The following is a 19,695-nucleotide window of genomic DNA, read 5'->3' on the forward strand; positions in this document are numbered from 1 at the left end:
ATCTGACGTCTCTAAGAAGTCACACTACCAGCTACACCTCCTCAGAGGTATCATTCCTTTCCTCTCCTTCCCCCAGAAGCTCCTCACTGTCTCCAGAGCCCTTGTTCTCTCGAAGTTGGACTACAGTAACATCCTCTATCTAAATCTTCCTGCCTCTACTCTCCGCCCTCTGCAATTCATCCAGAACAGGACTACGAGACTTGTCCTTGGCCTCAAGCCCAGGCACCGTATCTCTCCAGGACTGAAATCGCTACACTGGCTCCCAGTGGCTGCGAGGATTAAGTTCAAAACCCTCTGCATTGTCCACAAGGCCTTCTGGGGCCTTGGGCCAAAATACCTTCAACTCTCTCTTCCTAAATATCTTCCTTCTCGAGCTCTTCGCTCATCCACCTCCAACTACCTCAGGGTCAGCCGCTTCTCCAAGCAACGAGTTGGGGGTAGATCTCTCTCTCTGCAGCAGGGGCCTCCCTCTGGAACAGCCTTCCTGCCTCCCTGAAACTTGAGGAGAACCATCTCCGGTTCCGGAAGCACCTCAAAACCTTCCTCTTTGCCTCCGCTTTCTCTCCCTCTCTCCCCTGCTAAACTCACTGAACCTGCACTGAATCTGCAACTGGGCCACTCACCGATCTCAGTCCTTGGCCCAGCCACTCTTCCCTGCACTGCCTACCTGCATTACGGGACTGTCTCTGTATCCTACAGCCCCTTCTCCCGGTGCTTACCTTGCACTTGCCACCAGCTGGCCCTATTATTTATCTTGTATTCTACTTGCATAGTACTGCACTTTCCTTTCACTTGCCACCAGCTGGGCCTATTATTTATCTTGTATTCTACTAACCATGTACTGCACTTTACCCCCTCCCCTTCCCCTCCCCCTACCCTTGTGCGATCTGAAGGACACCTGGCCTAGTAGGATCGTTGTCTGTCTCCCCTTGTCCCCCCCTGCCTCGTTGCGCCTTGAAACACTTGTGTATAGGCGCGTTACAAATGCCATATCATATATCATATCCTCAGGGATGTTGAAAAAGAGGACATAATTTGAGTGTTCAATCCTGAGTTTGGCAGAGTAAAGCATTGAATATACCATATAACCTATAACCTATCATAGGCTTACTCTCTCCTTACACCACCACTCAACTAGAACACAGAGATACTATGACACCATTCGGTATAATTGTTCTCATACCAACATCCGCCACATACTCCACATCACTCTATGTAAACACTGCTGGTTACACACCCCCAAGCCAGGCGTTCTCCTCAGGCCTAACGCAGCCACATCCGGTCTGGATAGATCCTGCCAGAACGAACACATACTCCTGAGCCCTCAACCACCACACCTACCGCTAAGAAGCAGCTATTACATGAATACCGCACAAGTTGCACACATATCTGGTGCCCACACGCACCTTTGACTCTCTCTACTCCCTCTACTGATCTGAACTTCGGTTGCCAAGGGCGTTCAACCTACCAGCGCCTTCAGACCAAACCAATGGTATATAAGGCGCTATATAAATGCAAAATAACATAACATTTGACACCCAGGTCTTGCAGCCCTTTCTTGGTGCCCTGGAAGGTCTTTCCCTTTTGTTGGACAGCCACCGAAAAGTCTGGGTAAAGGTGAACTCTAGAGGAGCCGAGGAAGAGGTCGCCTTTGGCTCTCGCCACCCGAAGAAGGGAGTCTCTATCACGGTAATTCAGGACTCTTGCTATGATGGGGCGGGGAAGAGCACACGGCTAGGGTTTTGCTGCCAGGGAACAGTGGGCTCTTTCAAATACAAACTGCAGAGAGAGTTCCGGGGAATCCAGAAGTGAGAGCAGAGTGCGCTTGACAAAGTCTTCCATGGGGCCATCGATCTAATCCTCCGGGACCCCGATGATACACAGGTTATTGCGCCTGGAGCGCAAATCCAGGTCATCGTTCTTCTTCCCCACATCTTGAACCTGCCCTGACAGGGCGTTCACCTCGGCTCGAAGGGCAATGATATCGTCCTCGGCCACCCCAACCCTAGTCTCTGCTTCCGTTACCAGAGTGTCCGTCTTCTTCATATGAACTTTGATCGAGCATATGGTTCCACTCAGGTCATCCAGTTTCGAATGTAGAGCTGTGAAATCCTCCCGCATGTTTTCCATCATTTTTTGTGATTCAGTGGTTTCGGGGGGTGGTGACATTGATGCCCCAGGCTCCAATTGGGGTTCACTCAGTTTTGGTGTCGCTATGGCATACATGTTGATGGAGCTCTGCTTTTTCTTAGCTCCTTTGGTCATAATCCCGTCCAACCGCGTGGGAAGTAGAGTCGTACAGCAATCAAGGGATCCGCAGAGCCCGAGCCGGGATGGGAAACTCTGCCCAGCGAGTGATGATGGATGACAAGGATGCTCGGTTTATTCCTTAGCTGGGTGGTAGGGCGCAGGGTCACGCGTCGCAGAGAGCTACGAGGCAAGGTAGGTCTGATGTAGAGGCGCAGCAATTATGGACCAGCGTGCCCAGAGGTTGATATGGTGGGCACTTGGCACCCCAGGAAAAGAGGGCACTGTCCCAAGCACCAAATCCCAGGAGTTAGTCTTAGGGAGGCGCCTGCTTTCCAGAGCACAGCAGGGCCACCCGGATCGACAGTGCAGACTGTTATAACCAGTAGGATCGTCCCGGTCTACGTCCAAGCGGATGGTTGCCACCCACGTATGATAGAGTGTTAGGTGGATGTTAGGAAAGATTTCTTAATTGTAGGTAATTTTCCTTCCATGTGGCAACCCCTAAACTTTTTGCTGTTGTTTTCACCGTGATCTAGACTTTGCCAGAGAAGCGCAGCCTTCCGCCGCACTCCTCTGGGCTTTCGCTCCATTCTTACGGGGAAACTGACATGCCCTTAAGACAGTCAGTACCGGGAAACGTTGTTTTCCGTAGTTCTTTTATCATGTTGCAGCTTTCGCGCAACATGACACAAGAGGGCACTGTAAGCTAAGTTACTGCTCTCTTGGGTCTCTAGTCACTCTACAGGCCCTAGAAACTCTCTTTGGATTGTTAACGAACGGTGCAAGTGAATCACGGACGGGACTGGTGGCAGCGATCGTTTCTTTGTGTTTTGAGCTCCTTTTGGCTGTTTACTCGTGTTTCTCGCGCTTAGCCCAAAATGGTGGCCTGGATCCCAAAATGGCCAGACCACGAGGCTCTTTGTCCTACCCGCTAACCGCCTTGCCCCCTTCACGTTCCCCAGGTCGAGCCGACCCGGGGCCTTCCTTATTTGGGCATGTACTTTCCCGCGAAACACAGATGCTTTCGCGGGCTTCTACAGGCCTTGTGTGTGCCTCCAGGATGTGGGCTGGGGTGTCTGGTACCAATACACATCCTGGGTGCCAGAGAGTCTAGTGTGTCTTGAATGGCTAGGACCACCCTGGTCCGTGATAGGTCCACGTATGGTGTGAGTGTTTTGTAAGCAGATCTCCCATTCCGTTTTGGCGCGAAAGGAACTCTGGATAAGAGGAGGCTGGAAACACCACTACCATGTCGATCTCCTGAGTTCTCACGAACGACGGATACAGGAGCCAAGTATCCTGCAACCAAGAGGCTGAACCGAGGAATCGCTGGTGACCCGCTGAAAGACTGCTCCTCTGCACTGCTGTCGCTCTGTGAAACCATTCTGCCTCTGATCGAACGAGAAGGCCTGTACTGGTACTTCGACCCTTTGGAATAGTGGGAACTATTCTCGACATCTTCATCATCTCGTACACGTAAGCCTTCGGAAGTGTCTCTGGGCCATCCAGTGGACTGACCAGCTTACCCAGGAGTCTTGCTCTGAAACCGCCGTCAGGTTGCTGCTGTATTCCGAGTCCTTGACACTCTCACACGATTCGTACACTTGGCATTCCCAGGTCTGAAGTGAGAAGTGTACATTGGGCTAAAATACACACGGCCGCTTCGTTGCCCTGCTGTGGTAACAACCTGTGCGGGTTCACTGAGTTTGGGACATCCTCAACTCTAACTTCTGCTGCCGCGGAATCTACACCACGCCGAGACGTCCCCAGCTCGCATCTGAACCTGCCAGCACTGAAACTGACGCGGAGAAGCCTGGGTCTGCCTGCATCGGGGACCGGTGAGTAGCAACGCTAGGAACTGGTCACCCTCCTGCAGTAGCCCGTAGCTTTTCCTCGCTTTGTTAAACAGCACACCTTTTTCACACTCGCGCTCTGCTTCTGCCCGCAAGTGGAAGCCGCGCTAGAGTAGCGGAGATCTGTTCGCCCTCCTTTGTTCAACACTCTGAACTGCCTGACTTCCTTGAAGAGACTCCCCTTGGCACATCGGCACCAGCGTGTGCAGGTACTTTTGAGCACAAGGCTCCACTCTACATAGGGCTCGGACTTCCTTCTAGTTAGGTGGCCTCTGAAGACGAACTGGGTTTAAACGATTACTTGCACTGCCTGTTTTCCTCCCCATCTAGGTGGTCTGCATATTTCGTGCTTCTAACTGTTTAGACCCGTTGGTAAATGTATATATATTGTATTTGATGGTGATGTGTTGGTTTACTTGAGTTTTATCATGATTCTTTGCTATGGTCAATATTACAAAGGCCTTGTAATAAATGTGTCTATATTTTTAATATAACACCTGCTTGGAGTAATTTGTAAGCGTCCTTGCTTTGTGTGCTCATTGCAGGCTTTCAGTCACCCTCACCCCTCTTGAGACCTAGTCTTGACCGCCGCGATCGCTACCTTGATTGGTCTGGCTTGTCCAGAGGTTACCCTGTTCCAAGAAATTAGGCTGGCCTTCTGAACCTCTGCCCCTCCAGGACAGAGTTCAGAAATCCATCTTAACAGTGGAGATACGGGTAGTCAAATTAGTCACCAGTTCGTAGTGGTTGAAACAGGGTTAGTGCATAACATAGGCAACCGCATTCCCGCCACAGGTGAGCTTCAGGGCAGTGCAGGTTCGGTTAATGCGGGGAAGGGTTTGTGTGGTGTATGCTCCCAGAAAGGGATGGCATACAGTTTTCCCCCAATACCAGCAGGCCAGAGAGATCCGAGGTGTCAGCTGCAGGATCCGATGTGCTAAATATCTGTAGGCAGTGGGTATGCGGGGCCGCAGTGACCAGAAAAACACTACAGTGGAATGTGCGGGGCAGCAGAGGCCAGTCCAGCACTACCCAGTTATGCTGATTCTAAAAGTCACTCTCTGTGCTCTTCAGAGGTCAGCAGCACGGAAGTAGGAAATGAGTGCTAGATGCTGCAGCACAGCGTGTGGCGTTGCAAGTGGGGGCCCCGTACCTATAATCTTGATGAAGAGAGTGGTGCCACCCCCTACATGTCGTCCCTCTGTGGGCCAGCAGAACCGGAGCACCAGCTCTCAGGGTGGTAGCAGGGCCTGATGGGAGGAGCACCGCTTGTGTCGCGGGGCTCACCGTGATCGTTGATGCAGAGCCAGGGGGCTGGGGAGGTGCGGACCACACCGTTGTGGGATATGGGACGCAGCCAAGGATCGGAGAGTTTGCAGGAGGGAGCTTGGAGTATGCCGGCAAGGGGAAGGGGCCAATCCAGGGCACCTGCACAAATGTCCACTTTGCAGGAGGTCGCAGGGGCCGAATCAGAGACCGCAGCTACACCTGTATGAAGCGGTTCAACTCAGGACGTGCTGCGCCAAGCAGCGGTTGCCTATTCCCCAGCCAGGCCTAAAGTCCTCGTCACTCAGGAGTGGCAATGTCCACTCCCTGTGGAAGTGGGAAGCCACAGGGAGAGCAGGCGGCATCTCGGGAACAGATGGTATCTCTGTGATGGCACACCTCCAGAACACACCAGTTGGACAGAACCAGCCCGCAAGTTTTGAAGGATAAACTCAGCACCATCGAGGCAGGATGAAAGCGAAGGATCTTCCCCAACTCGGAACAACACACTCAGACGGCCATCGTGATTGAGCGCAACAGTGCCCCCCTCCTTATTTTGCTTTTTATCTTATTGAGTTGGGACCTCCACAGCGGAGCGTCATAGTCCGTTGTTAGGTTTAGTTGTGTACTCCTCATGTCTCAGGGCCATCTCGTCCCAGTATCTTTCATGTGAGTGTTCTGCATTACTTTGTGAAGGCTCTTCTTCTCAGTACTGTGATGAATCTGATGATATCATCAATACTAGTCTCTTCTCATGTGGCCAGGGGACGGCAGCCGCAACATGATCTTGACCTTGTGGGTGGCTTTTCTGAGGGAGGATCACATGAGGGGAGGCGACCCTCACGGGGAAGGACCGGCATCATCAGATGAGACATGGTATCCCCATTTTCCTTTTAGGGCTATCCACTCCATTCCCCATGCATTGATGTCATATTGTGATAATCAGCTTCAACATCCTACAAAACTTGTTGATGGTATCCTTCAAAATCATGCCATGTATATGAATCCTTTAAAAATACGGGGACAAGCAAGAGGAATTGAGTTATGAGGATCACTAGAGCACGGAAGCCAATGCTGCACTATAGTCGTTGGAAAGAAGTGTGCAGTGCTGGGACATTTAAAAACAGCTGAAGGAAACAAGAGAGTAGTTGACAGGAGCAGGCTGTTCCCGTCAGGTGGATAGAAGGCCTGGGAAGAGCTATGCTGCAGGCAAGACCAGGCATCGTGAGGCCAGAGACATAGCAATGTTGTCAGAGGACACTGGGAAGCAGACGAATGGTGGAGAGGGAGAAGGACGCTCCATTAATCCACTGGCGAACCGCAGCAGCAGCCCAGATGCACGAAGCACACCAAAGCAACCACAGCAAACCAGTGAGCCCAGCAGGAGGAGGTGGGACATCGGGGTGCTTCCTGGGAACGCAGTTGATTGAGTGAGAGGCTTTCACAAGGGAAAAGAAAATCACGAACAGACAAGCAGAGGATTGTGGACCCAATACATCGGAGGAATTTTGAAAAGGCTGAGGCTTGATAAGCTGTGCGAGTCTGGGACCCACCCTCAAATTGAAGAAGCTGTATGTGAAAGTCCTGGAAGGAGAGTATACCAGGCGAAGTGCAGTTCTGGGATTTACACCCATAAAAAACTGTGAATAGAGACATCCCAAGGAAGAGACCATGCCCTTAGGATGTTGCATTGAATATATATGAGAGAACCTGGCAAGGGAGTATACGAGGTGTTCTGTGAGTCTAGGACCTGCACCCAAGTTGACATTTTAAAATCCCAAGGAAGATTCATGCCCTTAGGATGTTGCATTGGATGTATGTGAGAGAACTTGGCAGAGGAGTATACCAGGTGTTCAAGTTGTAGTATCTTGAAAAGAGACATCCCAATGAACACTTATGCCCTTAGGATTTCGAATTACATTGAATGTGGCAAAAGACCTGGGGAAAGGAGACGTTTTCCCTGGAGTGGAGTACAACACAGAGAGGATGGAATTATTCTCTTGGAACATAAAGTACTGGGTTACTCATTTGAACATTTGTTTTAGTGGAGAGAAACCTGGGGAAGGGAGCCATTCGCTGCAACTATGAACATTACCTATTTGGAACTTTTGCGGGATTCATACCTTTGTTTTGAATTTGCACTTTTGCAAACTTTGAAGGTAGAGAACAATACCCTTAACACCTTTGAGTTACTTTTAGAATGTGAGGGCTAGGATAGGATTTCAGACACAGGCCATTTTGGTTTGGACAACGTGACACAGGACAGCTCCATAGTTTTGGTTGAGGTAGGGAAATACCTCCTAGAGTAGGGACAGTGAGGAATTGTTAAACCCTTTATTTTTTTAAATAAATGTCTGTAGCTACCACCACGAATCCTGTGTGTCTGTGTCTCATTCCTGGTTCCTCACAGTTCCTTCATAGTAAAAATCCTGTTTAGACTGAATATTCATATTGATGGTCTTACATGAAGAAGAGAAGGAGTATCACAATAGCACACAGTAGTACTGTCAGCCTGAACCTCAACAGATCTTAAGGTTTTCATCGTTTTTATGGCAGGGGGGTTAAGGAGTTAAAACATGAAATGGGAGCCCTTGTTCCTATAGGAGGAGGCTCTCCCTGTGAGATCCTCCGACTTTTCAACACCCATACGTGGACTTATGTGTAGCTCCCCCTTGGAGAGAAGTGACGTGATCCCATGAATCGTCACAAGAGCCAATATGTGATTCACTGCGATCCAACCCTTTTCACATTGAGCCTTCAATGCCTGTACAGAATTCACAGTTTACTACATATTGTGAGTGCAGGGCTACAAGAATCATGAAGCAATGTAGAGGAATGCATGGAGTCAGAACAGGGAAAATGGATTGTATACCTGAAGAGGGGCAGCTTGCAGTTGTTGCAACCACACAATAAGAGTAGAAGGGTAGAGTCATTGACAGCCAGTATGACAGTTACCCATCACCAGTCACCACCCAACAAGGACCTCCGAGCTGATGCTCTGTAAAATCTGGAATAAACCAGAAGGGCTGAACATAAACTATATACATTTTACATTGGAGGAGGCAGTTCTGAAACTCTGAATAGCCCATGTCTCATTTGGAGTACCAAAACTTTAATATCAACACTAAGGAAAAGTTGAAACTGGAGAGAGAACATGTTGCATCTTGTTGCCTTATAAAACACTACAAAAAGGAAAGGCTGATTTGTTCCCAGTGCACCATATGTGCTTCAAGTGTTTTGTGGGGGCTGTCGCCCTCCTAGGTATCTGGCTCTCATCCCAAGGATACAACACACTGTGGGAACCTGCCCCACTGACCTTCCAAGGACTGGACATGGGAAGTGAGCAGTACGGCAGGTAAAGTTGAAGCTGGGAAATTCTGCCACTTCCCCATTGTTAAATACTGTAACCATCCCTGCAACTCCCTAGCATTCCTGGGCCCCACAAACCCTTCTAGCAAGACTGTACTGCCACCTCACGTGTGCTGTGTACCACAGAAAAACTGCCCATTCGAGAAGGAACAGCCTTCCAGCTCATCTGGGCTGTGTGCCACTGTAAAATTGCAGAAACAGTAATGTCAGGTACATTAGTTCATGAATGCAAACTTTAAAAATGAAATGGCCAATGCACCTGTGGGCAGGGGTCCTTGCAATTATAAACAGCACCCTCCAAAGTATTTAGGAGAGATAATTCAGCACCTCTATGTTTAAAAAGGACCAACCACTTCAGCGTTGTACCGGTTTGGGGAAATGTGAGCGAGAATGCAATGATATCCAAGAACCATCACATATGTGCACCAAGAAACACACTTTACCAACTTAAAAGGCTTGTTTTGCCACCAATCTGTAAATACTGCATGGCTGCTGCATATGGAAATCCCACTCAATCACATCAACGTAACTAGTCCAATCTTTCTACACACCCGTGAACAGCCCCTCCCCCCCACCCCACCGGGCACCATTTCAGGAGGTGTCCCTAATGGTTGCTGTTTTGGATCCCATAAGGTGTAGCATCCACCTCAATAGAATAGACTAAACCTAGGCAAACTCCACCTAAGTACTCCAATCCTCTGGGATCAACTGAACCATGTGTTTCTGTCAGTCAAGGTAAATGATTTCGGCACCCACAATGCGCACCTCTGAGCAAGCCCCTCCTAATGTGCCAAGGACCATCAGGACTGATATGCGTCCAAGGAAATGTGTCCAATGGAATGAAGCCAGCGTACCCTGGCCCTGCCCGATACATGTGTGTTGTGGCTGGGAAGCAGCAGAGGGATACCATGTGGGGCAACCTGTTGGAGTAATGGGGAGCCCTCTTTGTTGTCTGTCCGAGCATGGAGTGCCAAATGTTCTAGCGGAACCTCCATAGCAGGCCAAACCAGCACATCTTGTAGCCATTCCATTTTTGGATGTCCAACATGGACGACGAGGGTTTGGTCTCCCCAGCACAAAATGAGAAGTCATACATTAGTGTACTACTACTTGCCCAATATCTATCCTAAACCATCAAAGCAGAGCATGGGTTCACAACACATTAGCATTCATCTCAACGAATCACTTTCAACAATGTGCTCACTGTGCTTGGAGGTCCTGGAATCCCTGAGCTAGCGTTATAATTTCTGTCACCAAGTACGTCACATGCTGCATGTGTGCCCCTTCCGTTTCGTCAGGACCACTGGTGCTGCTCAATCCCTACGTCTGCCAGTTGCAGAGTAAGGATAAGTAAAGCACATTCACAGTCCTTGGATTTGCCTCCAGAGGTGCCCCTGACACTTACTAGTGCCAAATTGTGCTTCCAAGAATGACATGAACTGTAGAAGGTTGTTGAAGTAAATAAGACCTACAAAGTTAAGAACCAAAGTCAGCTCTTCGAGCAGAGAAAGCCTGCACTGCAGGCATGTCCAGAGTTCACTGTATTGTTAGTCTGAAAAACCAAACCAGCTAACCGTCGTGTTGCCTCCTTCCCCCTTGGGCAACCGCGGTCTTCAGACAATCTTGGACAATCTCCAAATGGGGTGTGGATCCCTATACACCCCCTTTGACTGCATTCATATCAGGCCCCATGTGCACTGTGTACTCCTAGAACATACACCTATCTTACTACTGTGGGCAATAACAAATACCACTAAGACACAAAGAAAACACAAAGAATCGATTCAATTATAATACAATGGGATACATTTATTTATATACACACAGCTAAGCACAATGCATAACAATGCAGGCAGTTCTAATGCAAGCTTCAAGCATCCAACAATCCTCTCCTTCAATCCACACCAATCCACACTCTCACTCTAGACAATACCCTGTCTGATCTCCCCCCTTCACCCAAAGGTGTGTGTGTGTGTGTGTGTGTGTGTGGTTGTGTTTTGTGTTTTGTGTGTGTGTGTGTGTGTGTGTCTGTGTCTGTGTCTCTGTTCCATCAGTTTAGCCTAGGCCAACCATACTTCCCATTCTGCATGTGCCAGGTCAGTCAGCGTCTGCCTCTCAAGATCTGGTCACTCAATCTCCCTTGCTGCACCAAGACACCTCTCCCATCACATCTAGCACTGCACCATCTCTCCAGCCTCTCTCTGTGTGTCTTCCTCGATCTCCTCAGCTCTCTCCAACAACTCTCTCGAACTCCCCGAACTCCTCCCAAAACTCTCTCCTCCTTTCCCTCCAGCCACTCCTGGTTATAGTCTCCAATGACGCACAGAATGTCTATGGAATGTCTCTCTCAGCGTTTAGCAAAATGCCTGCCTGCCTCCTTGCGTGTTTCTTTGCACGGCATGTCCTGTTACTGCGCTATCAGCGTGACATCATATCTCTCTGCCTTGGCCTTTCGAGTCTGTTGCGAAATACCCCATCTTATTCCATCTATTCACTATTCATACCCATTCTCTCCACTGTGTTGGCATCACTCTTCATTATAAAAGGCTCTTAGGCCCCGTTTCTTAAAGCACCTCTTCTGTGTGAAAAGGCTTCCCTCTCTCCTCTCTACCCACTCCATTGGCCCCAACCCTTGCAGTTCTCTCCATGAAGCACATGTAGGTCTGATAAGCTTCCTTTCGCTCTGTGTGTCTGCCAAGCAAATGTTTACGAATAGTATACCATAACATTTCGTGCTGAGCAACTTCTGTCTTTCTCCATCAGCAAATGGCTCAGGCCTCGTGTTAAAATGCTTCCTAGTGTTTACCACAAATCTCTCGTACTATAAAGCAAGCTAATTCTAAGTGCCTCAACATACATACATACATGTGTAACAGTGTGTCAAACATATCTCTAATGTGTCTCTACAAAGCATAGCGTGTGTCATTCTAAATGGCTTTCCATGGCATTTCAAATATGCCACTGTGTGTGTCATTCCAGGCCTAATTCATCAATGCTCAGCCTAAACGCTATTTCTAATGCAAGCAATGAATACATAGCAATATCATGGTGAGTATATATCGTGTCCCTAAAACACTACATGGCACTTCAAATATATGGCAAGTGTCATTCTATTGCAAATGGCAAAAGTGCAAAGTGGCAGCATGTTTCTTTATCATTCTAAATGGCAAGCACTATATGCATACAAAATCATTCTAAAAGCATATTGCAAATGCATCAGTCTAATATGTGATTGGGTAAAGGTGTCTACTACAGCAATGTACTATGGATAGCTAAACAGAATGCAATAATGGAATGATTCCATAGCAAAGAGTAATGATTGGATAATGGTGAATGGATAATGGTGATTCTAACAGTGAGTCTTAATAATGGGTGTTATGATTCTCTACAGAGAGTCTATGATTTGATCATAATGATAACAATCCAAGGCTCCTCATTTTATCCAATTCCACAGTATGAAAGGAATTAGGACAATTGTGGGAAAGATAATGGGTTTCATACCATGGAGGGGGTAGTTATTAAAATGGATCTGCGTGATTTCTCCGTCGCGGAAAAGTCAGCGACGGAATTGTTCGCATGGGAAATGTATGCACTACAAATGTTTGTACATTTCCCATGCAAACATCCAATAGAAAACATCCATACATACACCCCCACTCACCCACACCTCCACCACCCTACTTGCCTTTCTTTCGCGCTGTGTCCCTGCAGCACTGTAACCCTTTCACTTCTGTGATCGGGTACCGGCACCGCAGGGTCCTTTTCTTTTTTTTTTTCTTCTTTTTTTTGGGCAGCTGAACCACCGCTCACTATACTGTGAGCCCCCAGCTTTTTTTTTTTTTTTTGCTCGGGCGATACTGTATAGTATAATGAGCGGGGTGCTGCGGGGGACACCCCTGCAGCCCTCAGTTTTTTTTTTGTTTTGGCAGGGGGATAGGGGGGCACCCCCCCAGCCCCATACTGACCCCACCAGAACACCTAAACACATACCACGAAAGGTTCAAACCTTTGGTAGTTAGAACTTTTCGTGGTGTGTGTTTTTGGTCTTTTGGTGGGGTCGGTAATGTTTATTCAGACATTTCGTCCAAAACCATTAAAACAATATATTTTTGTGAATGAGTACTGTCTGAAAGCGGATGGCTGGTCCAAGTACATACTGTGATGAGGAAGATGGACATAAAATTATATATATTTCATTAACACTAGACCCTTTGGCTGTCCTCCTTGTCGCTAAAGATTACTCAGACATTTTTCATTTCAGAGTGTCTGATGAAGATGGTACAATGGTAGTAATGAACAAGTTACTTACCAACTGGTAACGTTCTTTCGACTGGATGTTCCTCCCACGTATTTCTCATCTTCGATATACGTATCATGCCAGCTTCGCTGCTTCGGAAAAAGAATTCTCGGCAGAGGGGGCTGTGCACGATGTGGCGTTGATGTCCCTCGGGGGCCGCCGTGGCGTGTCCACGTCACCAGTAGTATAAATAGCTTGTGTCACGCCCGTTGGCATCAGTTCTGTTTTTTCTTTGTATAACTCGAGGAACAATCATGGCGTGCCCCAGACCGTAAGCTCTTCGGAAACGCAATGTGTAAATCACGTAAATTGTACAGCAGGGTAGGCTGGGAGGGGCGATGAGGAACATGTGGGAGTAACATTCAGTCGAAAGAACGTTACCAGTTGGTAAGTAACTTGCTGTTCGAATGTATTGTGTCCTCCCATTCCTCATTTTTGATAGACTCCCAAAGCAGTGATACTTTTGGAAGTGGGAGTACTATTTAGTCTTATCATGAATGGAATGAAGTACTGCCTTCGCAAAAGGGCCTTCTTGTGAAGAAGAAGAGTCTAAGCAGTAATGCTTAATGAAAGTATGAGATGACGCCCACGTTGCAGCTGAGCAGATGTCAATTATGGGGACTCCGTTCTGAAAAGCTGCGGAAGTTGCCATGCCCCTTGTGGAATGGGCCCGAAGCCCTTCTGGTGGTTCCTTTCCAGGTAGCCTGTAACACTCCTCAATAGCTAGGGTAATTCAGTGGGATATAATCTGTTTTGTTACCGCCAATCCCAATTTAGGACCGGTATAATCCACAAAGAGTTGGTCATCCTGGTGTAATTTTGCGATTCTCGCTATATAAAAACTCATGGGTCTAGTCTATGCAACCTCTCCTCCTGTTTACCTAAATGAGGAGGAGGGTAGAATGTTGGGAGTGTTATTTTTTGCAACAAGTGAAAGTCAAACTACTTTCGGCAAGAAAGATGGTTTAACTCTAAGGACTATCCTTATGAAAGGTAGTATAAGGAGGTTTGCATGAAAGAGCCTGCAACTCACTAACCCTGTGGGCTGATGTTAGTGCCACAAGAAGGGCAGGTTTCAGTGTTAAAAGCCTTAACGGGCAGGAATGTAAGGGCTCAAAAGGTATACATGTTAAAAACATCAACACAAGATTCAAATCCCAAGCAGGGACATGAAATGGTACTGGAGGGTATACGTTAGTGAGTACCTTCAGAAATTGGACAATTAATGGAATCTTGAAATAGGAAACCTCTTCAGAGGAGCGCTTAAAGAAGGAAAGCGCTGCCAGGTATCCTTTTATTGTTCCAATCTGGAGCCCCAAATTGGCCAGATGCAATACAAAGGAAAGCACCATAGGAGTGCCACACTGAAAAGGATCCACACTCTTGTCCTTGCACCAGTTACTGAATATATTCCAAAGACACCGGTACAACGAAGTTGGTTGCTGGCCTTCTGGCCGAAAGCAAAATCTCCATTACTTAATCCTTATATTTCAGCCTCTCATAAACCATGCATGAAGGCTTACTGTCTTGACCTCTGGATGGAGAACCTGACCTGCCTCTTGCGATATAAGATCCTCTCTTTGTGTAAGACATATTGGACGGCAGATGGACATGTCCAGAAGGTCTGTGTACCATGTCCTCCTGGCCCAATCCGGAGCAATTAGGATCATGGTTTTCCTGAACGTTCTCAACCTCCTGATTACGTGAGGAATCACAGGGACAGGAGGAAACGCGTACAGGAGCGGAAATTCCTAGTCCACTACGAACACATCCCCTAGAGCTCCTCTTGGAGGAAATTGCCTTGAGGGGTTCTCCAAAGGGTGAAGATCTCTTAAAGGACTTCATGAGCTAGTTCCAAATCGTGGGAGACTGTGCTCTGCCTGCTCAGAGTGTCCACCGCCGTGTTCTTCTCTCCAGCTGGGTGAACTGTTGATAGAGAGATTCCTTCTTGGATTGACCAGAACCAGAGCTGCATTGCCTCTCTGCACAGTGGTAGTGACCCTACGCCTCCTCTCTTGTTGAGGTAGTACATGGCCACTGTGTTGTCCGTCATTATCAGGACATTCTTTCCCCGTACAGGGGGCAGAAAGGCCTTCAGCGCTAGTCTGATTGCCCTCAGCTCCAAAAGGTTGATGTGTAGTTTGGACTCCGATGGAGACCAACGAAAGCTGATTGTCAGTTGGTGTGAGCTCCCCACCCCGTGAGTGAGGCGTCCGTCACTACAGTTATGTCCAGCCATGGTTGCCAAAAAGATTGTCACTTGAGAAGGTTGTCCTCGCAAGCCCACCAAATTAGGTCTTGAGCAACTCTGCTCAGAACTTGCAGAAGATCCGATGTGTTCCCTGAAAATTGGGACCACTGAGTTCTGAGAGCCCATTGAAGGGATCTCATTCTCAATCGAGCCTCTGGCACCAGGAAAATGCAGGATGCCATGAGACTGAGCAACCTCAAAAAATGAAAGGCCGACAGATGCTGGGCATTTTGAAATTTCGTTACCATCTGCAGAATGTGTTGAGGTCTCACCTCGGGAGGCGGGGCTTTCCCCGAGGAAGTATCCAGGACTTCTCCGATGAATTGGAGTCTTTGGAATGGTATCATATGGGACTTCTTGTAATTGAGGGAGAAGCCCAGTCTGTGGAGGGGGTGGCAGGCTATGCTGAGATGTTCCTGAGCTTGCTCGGATGAACGAGACCTGATCAGCCAATCATCTAGGTAAGAGTAGACGTCAATCCCCCCCTCTCCTGAGATTCGCTGCCACCACTGCCATCAGTTTGGTCAAAACCCTCGGGCGGAGGTCAGCCCGAACGGCAGAACTCGAAACTGATAGAGAACCGCACACCGCAAACCTTAGGTACTTTCTGTGCTTGAGATTAATTGGCACATGAAAGTAAGCATCCTGAAGGTCCAATGATACCAACCAGTCTTGGAGTTGGAGAGCCTGAAGGATCTGAGAAAGGGTAAGCACCTTGAACTTGTCCTTCCTGAAGAACTTGTTCAAGTTTCTTAAATCCAAGATGGGTCTCAATCCTCCGTCCTTCTTGGGAATTAGAAAGTAGGGGGGAATACCAACCCTTGTTCCTCTCCGCTACAGGTACTTGCTCGATCGCACCTTTCTCTAGCAGGATTAAGATTTCCTGCACAAGGAGCAGAGTTTTGACAGAGTTGGTTCCCGGTGGATGATCCTGAGGCCTTTTTAGAAAAGGAAGGCAGTCACCTTGAGCTACTGTTTCCAGTGCCGAAGCATCTGACGTAATGCCCCGCCATTCGTTCAGATGCTGAGAGATTCTGCCTCACACTGGAGTCTTGTGCGTCAAGGCCTCAGAGTGCCTTAGAGGCGGCTGCAGAAGCAGCTGAGGGCAAATATGCCGCTGATGGAGCTGATTTAGCACCCTTTCCTCGTCCACCACGAGGGAATTTTCTTTGTCCTTTCTTTACGGCCTGTCCTCTTCCTCTAACAACTGAGGAATAGTAACAAAAAGAACGACCTCTCCAGGAAGATGAACCCGAATAAGGTTTTTGAGGTTGCCTCATGGAGGCACTAAGGGACTTTGCTGCCGCCTTGGAGGTCTGCAGCTTCTCCAGGCTTTCATCCGCCTTGCTGCCGAATAACCTTGAGCCGTCAAAAGGCATGTTGAGTAGCCTGGCCTGCACGTCTGGTGCAAACCCCGACTTTCTCAACCACACAAATCTGCGCTGTACTGTGCTTGCAGCCATGGATCTGCTAATGCAGTCAACAGTATCCAATCCTGATTAGAGACACTCTCCCATCGCCTCCTTGCCATCCTTAACTATATTCAGAAAGCCTTCCCTTTCCTCGCCTTCTGGAATATGATCAGCCGCCATTTGAACACAGACCCACAGGGTATGGGTAAACCTGGCTAGGGTACAGGTGACATTTGTGGACTTTAGGGCCATACTGCCCGAGGTAAACACCTTGCGAGCCCAAGTGTCCACTTTTATATTGTCTCTATCTGGGGGAATAGAGGGATAGGCTGACTGATGGAAGTTGCAGCCTGTACCACCAAACTCTCCGGCATAGGGCGTTTGCTGAGATAATCAGGGTCACTGCTTGATGGTCTATATTTCCTGGCAAAGCTCCTATTGACAGCTGAACCAGATTCAGGATTGTCCCAGTTAGCTACCACCTTCTTCTGAAGGGCCTTATCAAAAGATAGAATTGTATCTGTTTGGGGACCCGGGTCCAGGATGTCTGTCATGTCATCCTGTTCGAAGGTTGGTGAGGCCCTACTCCAACCCATGTATTCAGTGACCCTGTTTATTTCCTGTACCCTGAATCTGCATGGTCTGAAGGGTCAGGTTTAGCAAACTCCAACTCTGGTGATGTATCAAGACCACTGGCAGAGTGGAGGGAGTCGCAGAGATCTTTCATTCTTGACTCAGGGTCAATTAATTCTTCAGACACTTCTCTAGTGTCAAATCTGAATCACAATGGAGAAATATCCTCCTCTGAGGCACTTTGCACCTCAAAAATAGAGGGCATTGACTTAAAGAAAATCTGTCTTCAGTACAGGTCTGTACATTTTCTCCTGAACCGGAATTTGCCTCGAGGGAACAGAAGGTATCGTCGAAGGCATCTTCGATAAAGGAATAAATGTCTCCATTTTTAACGTCGGCGTCAAAGCGATCGGCGCCGATGGCGTTGATGAAATCGTCTAATATGTCCACGTCTTATGCTTCTTTGCCGGTATCGGATACAGACTCGACTCTCGGGTCGAAACCTTCGACACCTTAGTGTCGGGTCGAGAATGTCGAGTTTCCAATTTACTAATTGACTTAGCCAAAGTTATTTTTGACCTTCCTGCGTCGTCCAAACGAGCGACCGGGGTCTGGCTCTTGCGAGGCTCTTTTGAGAGGGTATGGGCTGCATTCTCAAAGATTTGTAACATTTCCACCCTAAAATCATTCCACTTGCTGGGGGAATCCGACCTAGTCAGGCATCTTATCACCTCAGTGGCGGTGTCCGATGATGAAGAGGGAGATCTATGATGTCTCTTCTTCGCCTTCTATGCCAAGTAGAGTCCTTGAACTCACCAGACTTTTTATATTTCTTCGAAGTGGCCTTCGAAGCATCCCACCCCACCACCAATTTACCTTTGCGTGCACAAAGAGCTTTTTCAGTCATAGACTGACAGCATCCACAGTCGTCGGTCCAATGGCCGGAACCCAAACACCAAAGGCAGACGTGGTGAGGGTCTGTTATCAACATTTTCTCCACACAGTCGAGACATTTTTTAAAACCCGATTTAGGGGTAGAATGGGTCAAAATAGAAGAATTTTTTTGTTGAGGGAAAAAACTAAGCACGCCGTTAACTTGATGCAAAGCTATCGGAAAAACGGGAACTGTAGCCAACGGCGCGGCACAAGCTATTTATACTACTGGTGACGTCGACACACGACGGCGGCCCACGAGGGACATCGACGCCACAACATCGTGCACAGCGCCCTCTGCTGAGAAACTTTTTTCCGAAGCAGCAAAGCTGGCGAGATACGTATATTGAAGATGAGGAATATGTGGGAGGACACAATCCATTCGAAAGCCCAATTTTGAAAGTCCCTCGAGGCACATCATTTTTCCTAGTATGGATAAAGACTGAAGCTCTCTACTTTATCTCAGCACTAAAAGATACATTTGATAACTATATGACCACTTGGGCTCAAGTGATTTGACTATATTCACAGGAAGAATGAGCTCACTAAGACCAGCCAAGTTACACATTTTTTCTTTGTACGGAATCTTCAGCCTGTGCTGTGGTTTATTGCCTCTGATCTAATTAATAAAGACATTCCTTTAGTGTTTATGTGGGGGAGTAGAGGGTAGTAGGAGGTGATAGTGTAGCAACAGCCCAATTTTGAAGCGGGAGTGAATACCCTGTATTATTGTTTGGACAATGTCCTGTCTGATTGTCTTTAGACATAAAATCAGCAGAAACAATCTATTATTGTTTTAAGTAGGATAAGAAATTGCAGGGTCCAAAATGAGTTGGAAAACAATATTTGCGGGTGAGCCTAAGAAATGTCTGCTGGGGCATGAGATTCACAAGTTGCTAAGGAACCTTTAAAAGAAATGCAGCCTATGTAACTGAAGAAGTGGTCCAACAGGCACTGTGGAGTACCTGGCATGAAAAAGTGCAAAACATATCTTAACAGTTGTGTTAACAATAATAAAATCACTCGGCAGTCAAACAATCGACTAAAATAAAAACTTTAAAATATAAAAACGAAATCAAATAAAGAATGGACAATACTGGTTCAACTTCATTTGAAGGAAATCCATGATTCTTGCCTATTCATTCGTTTTATTAAAGCATTCTAATGACAGGATTATTATATATTAGACTTTTCCCTTCTGAGTATTACAAAATAAATAATCTAACTCCAAATGTCTGAAACCGATGGTGCGATTATAAACAAGGGTATTAGGACCATCTACTGAGGAAAAGTAGCACTGTCACCCACATTCTTTTTATTGACTTTTAGCACAGTAAAATCAAATTCTTGCGCCACAGCAGAGCCCCGGCTCAACGCCTATTTTGGACTCTGACCGGTGTGGAGCACCAGCCCAGTTAAAATCCTGCATTCAGGAGACCACTGATTTGATCATATCCACCGGAACAATGAGCTCATTAAAAAAGCCAGATG

General features: G+C 47.6%; 1 protein-coding gene across 1 annotated transcript in view; it reads right to left on the reverse strand.

The window, feature by feature from the left end:
• Positions 1-19,695, reverse strand: part of CENPK (centromere protein K) — a 1,342,106-nt gene that overhangs the window by 76,811 nt on the left and 1,245,600 nt on the right. The window lies entirely within an intron of this gene.

This window comes from Ambystoma mexicanum, chromosome 6p (assembly GCF_040938575.1).
Source record: "Ambystoma mexicanum isolate Mex_15411 chromosome 6p, UKY_AmexF1_1, whole genome shotgun sequence".
Lineage (NCBI taxonomy): Eukaryota > Metazoa > Chordata > Amphibia > Caudata > Ambystomatidae > Ambystoma > Ambystoma mexicanum.